Source organism: Echinops telfairi, unplaced genomic scaffold (genome assembly GCF_000313985.2).
Source record: "Echinops telfairi isolate 266 unplaced genomic scaffold, ASM31398v2 ScPeMD7_7424;HRSCAF=8462, whole genome shotgun sequence".
Taxonomy (NCBI): Eukaryota; Metazoa; Chordata; class Mammalia; order Afrosoricida; family Tenrecidae; genus Echinops; species Echinops telfairi.
Window position 1 is genome coordinate 80,608,785 of NW_022111324.1, and position 5,154 is coordinate 80,613,938.

General features: G+C 36.7%; 1 protein-coding gene across 2 annotated transcripts in view; it reads right to left on the reverse strand.

The window, feature by feature from the left end:
* Positions 1–5,154, reverse strand: part of SMYD3 (SET and MYND domain containing 3) — a 775,649-nt gene that overhangs the window by 723,904 nt on the left and 46,591 nt on the right. The window lies entirely within an intron of this gene.

The following is a 5,154-nucleotide window of genomic DNA, read 5'->3' on the forward strand; positions in this document are numbered from 1 at the left end:
TGTATTTTCAGTTCCTATCTGTACCAGTGTACCTCCTCTGGTCTAGAAACAAAGTATATTATTGATATACATATTATTGGTATAATCCGATTAGAAATGTGAATTATAGATTAAAATATTTTGTGATGGAAAATTTCATGGATTTGATAAGTATACAATGGTTATATAAAACAATGTTCTTATTCTACGAAAATATACCCTAATGTGTTCAAAGCAAAGCAACATTAATTCACAGAAGTTTTGAAAAATTCATGGAACGGTAGAATTATAAAATAATGGAATGCCACATTTATAATGTTCCCAAAAAACGGGATAGGATGCCTCTAAAGTGAACCAGGAATGTATATAAACCATAGATATATGAATGGATTTTTAAATCACACCTATTGCAGCCCTAATCTAGGAACAATTCATTCTTACTTCGTGGCCCTACTCAATATCTGCCCTGATGAAAAGGTCACTGAGGATAGGGGTGCTATAGCAAAGGATAGTGAAGAAAGAAAATGGTCCCCAGCTATCAGAAAAAATAGCATCTAGTCTTAAAGTCTTGTCTTAGAACAAGAAATAATTTCAGTGAGGTGCCAGCTAGTCTACATGGAAGAATCATACCAGCCTGTGTGACCCAAGAATCCAATAATAAAATCCAAGAATGGATGAGGGAACAGTATTAGAGTTTTAATTCTGAGAATCACATTTTCAGAAGGCTATGGATGACAGTGAAAGTCCAAAATACATTTGCAGGATACCCACATGTACCATGCCTCTGAGGAATGCCCTCTAACCCTTGACCAAGAATATGAATAGCCTTGCTATGAGACAGCGCATTGGAAAGAGCATTCTGAATGAGTGCACTCTTAATAGACTTTCCTTACTACAGATGTAGCTTGGTTACAATTTCACACCTTATCATTTGATCTCCCTTGTGACCTACTTTCAATTTGTTCAAGTTTTAATATATTTTCTGCTTTCTTTTCAATTGAAGTTTTACTCTTTTGTTTTGCTGGTGGTGGTTTTTTGGTTTTGTTTTGAATGTTTTTCTGTTACTAAGTCCGAGATAGGTGGAGCTATGGACACGGTGGCTGGAGTAATGGTTTCTTAAGTTTATGGCAGAGGAAGCTATGGGGGAGTTGAGAGCTAATAATAATAAGTATAAGAAAGAAGAAAATATTCTAAAATTGATTACGGTGATGACTATACAATTCTTTAATATGATTAAACCATTGAATTGTATGATATGTGAAATTTTTTTTAACTTTTAAAAAGATAACGGAATTTTTCCATCAAAGGTTTGAAACATCCATATATAAGCAGTCTTCTCCCAAATGGTTCAAAAATTAATAATTTTATGTGTGGACAGATGAATGAATGGGTAGAGAAGAAAAGAGGATAAATATGGCAAAGCCAATACGGAAAAATGTTTAAATTTACTGAATCTGGGTAAAGGGTATATGTGACATCTCATATGATTTTCCAACTTTTCTTAATCTTTAGATTCCAAAATAAAACTCTTTTAAAAGTGATTTACAAAAAAAAAAAAAAGTGATTTACTTATCCTTAAAACAAAATGTTAAAATAAGAATACATTTACACTGTCTTTTATTTCAGCCAAAATTAATAAGCTAGCAAAATATACTTTCTAATGGAAAAGATTAAAAAATCAGTATGATATAAAGCACAGATAAATATTTTATGACAGGATTAAAGCCTCAGTTAGCATGGAAATTATGCACTAGTGTTCAGTTTATCGTTCCACTTGGATTTCATCTTGGGCGCATCAGGGCTCCCCTGAGTAAGATTAAAACACTTTGTCTCTTATCTATAAATAGATAGTTACATTTGAATAGAAAGAAGTTCTACAAAAAATAGGGCAACTGCCCCACAAGTCAACTAAGTTAAAAACTAAGCAGGGCAAAATTTGACTCCTAATATCATTAGCTTGTAAAACCTACTTCATAGGAAGCACCATTCACATGTGGAATCTGGAGGAATTTAAGCCAATCTTGGGGAGCAAAAAGTTTTAAAAGTGTTGCTTATCATATAAATGCTCTAAAAGATTCTATAAGACATAATGTAAGGATTCAACCAAAAAATTTAATTTCCCTAAGATTCCTAATAATTTTCAAGTAATAAAAGAATGGGAAGAATACAAACCAAAAGCGAATTACCTTAAAAGGCCTCAGAAAAACACACCATCACATCCTACAAACCCACTTTCGTAACACCCTTTCAGGAAAGACTATAAATAATTACAATTATCAGAGGCTGTCATAATGGTCCTAACATTGAATCTTAGGAGACTACATGTCAGAAGACTTCAAAAAATTTGTAGAAAAATGGAGTGAAAAGATATAAAAAATAATGATTGAACTACTGAATTATACGATTGTGATAGTCACATAATCTGGTGTCAACTGGAGACAATAGAGTGAAGGGGTAGAGTTTAGCCTGTCAATCAGGTGGCAACCTGATGACCTCATTTGGAGATACTAAGGAGAAAGATAGCTCACTTGAGGCCAGACCCACTCTCTATCTGATACACATTCCTGTTGACAAGCCACATGGAGCTACACTGATGGAGTCAGAGCCCTGGAGCAAGAGGAGCCATGTGGAGACCCCTTCCAGCGCTGAGCTGCTTCCACCACCACTGAATCCACAAGCCCTTCCACCCATCGCCCTATGATCTTCCTGCATTCAGGCATCATTGCATGTGTTGCGTGAGTCTCCAGAGGAATTTACAGACTGGTGTTAGACATACGGACTAATATCAGACTTATGGACTAGATCTGGACTGGGCTGGGATGTTTCCTTAATATACAATTACTCTTTATACACTGGAATTAACAATAATAACTAAAAAGGTTAGCTAGGAACCTTGGGGGCAATAAACTTAAAGGGAAAGGAACACTTCAGAAAGGGATGATGAATATGGTTGCAAATTTCAAGAATGTTCAATGTCAATGTCACTCAATTTTACATAGTCAAAATTTTGCTTAATTGGGGAAAAAATAATAAAACTGTTTTAAAATAAATAAATAAAGATCCTGCCTATAGAATGGAGGGGGGGGGAGATAAAAATAATATAAACTTTATTTCTCAATATAGGCGCCATCGAGTTTAAGAGAATTTTGTAAACAATGTCACCAACCATTTAGTCCATCTCTAATGAACTGAGGGTCATGAGAATTTAAATATGTCAATGTAGTCTTTTTAACATTAACTGAGGAAAAATTAGTAACACTTTAAAGATTTTTCAAGATTAAGGCACAAAAAGAAGTCAAGGGGGACAAACCAGGACTGTCGGGTATATACCTAATGACTTCCTATTAATATTCTCACAAAATTGTCCTTGTTTGAGTAAATAAATGAGTGGAAGCATCTTCCTGGTGGAGAAGGACTCTCTGGTAAAACTTCCCAGGAGTTTTTCTGTGAAAGTTCCGGCTAACGTTCTCCACTCTCATAATAAGCAGATGATATCAGTCTCTGGCCCTCCAGAAATTCAACAAGTAAAATTCCTTGAACGCCCCCCTCAAAAAAAATTTCTTGTCATGACCTTTGCTCTTGAGTGATGCGCTTCTGCTGTAAGAGGAACACGTCCACCTGTTGGAAGACATTGCTCTGATGGAGATTGTCATTGCCATGGCACTGGTAAAGCTGGTGTCATCTCCAGCTACAATTCTAAGAAATGCTTCAGGATCTTGAGCCCATTAAAAGACGTGTGCTTGGACAGAAAGTTTGCTCAGCTTTAGCTTTTCAGTTAGAATTGTATAAACTGAGCCAATGGAGTTCTCTGTGGGACTGGCCCTGGCTTCTGCTGTTCATCCTCAGTCTTCAATCAGTGCACGACCAGATTTTTTCTTTGTATGTTGATGCGGGTGTTCTGCCTCTGTGAGCGTCATTGAATGTCAACGTCATCTCACATCATTCAACAGCAGGTCAGTGTAAGTGTCTACATTTGGAAATGTTCTAGATAAAGAAACAAGCCGATCTACGGTAGTACTCCACTATTAAGAATACAAATGACACTGTATCATTAAATGCATGTGTTTTTAAGAAAGATGTGAATGGAATAAACTGTTTGGTCCTAATGGTACTTTTGTCTCGTTCTGAAAATGGACTTCCTGAACCACGTGGACATGACTTTTTCCTCCATTCTCATCAACTTCTCCATGAGACTCTCAAGGAAAGACCTAGCTATAGGGGGTGGAGCAGAAGAAAACCCTATTGCACCCCACTGTGTGCCTCGGTTCATATTCTGAAACCATAACAAAGTGTTTTTCTTCCTAATTAAATAATAGTAAGCTCAATGCCATCAAATTGATTGTGACTTATAGAGACTCATAGTGGTTGGGAAACCCATAAAAGCAGTAGCCAATTCTTTTGCAGTGACTTTGCCAGTAGGCTTTGAATGTATGTCTACGTATTTAATATGAGAGTGCAATGGATTATGGAAAAATGACAGTCTCACTTCCAACAATCAAATGTTAAGCCTTATGATGTGATTTTCAACTATGCCCTGAAGATGGCGAGACAAAAGTAGAGGCAAACAGAGGCAGGAATAGAAAGCTGAAGTGAAGACAGCGGAACTAACCGTCCCTAACATCAGTTCCTAAACAAATACTTCCAGAACCTATTGCAGCACGCCCGCCCCTCAGTTCATACTCTGAAATCCTAATGGGCTCTGGGCCCCGGCCTGCAGCTTCCTATTTCACAGTAGGAAAGGGGTTGTAGGTCCCACCAAACAAAAGAAAACCTCCTCCACCTGCATCCCCATGCAAAACTTCCACGCAAGCTCACTATCCTACCCATACCTACCATAAGATACAAACAAGTTACTGTAATCATGGTTAACACTAAATAAACTAATTGGAACAGCATGTGAAATACGTTGGATTCTTCACTAGGGTGCTGCCAGCATGTACCTAAACTTGGTAAGTCTGTAGCAGTATTTACACCAAGGTAGAAATGCATTCGGTTTTAGACAAGTCATCAAATTCAGGAGAAACAAGGCCTAATTACTAATTTTAAAGGCAGATACTAAATAACCATTAAAAACAAAACTTACTTCTATTTATATAATTATAAAATGTAGGTCTTGAATTTGTACATGGGATTCCACTTTGTAGAACAAAGATCAGCAACACTGCTGTTACCGTG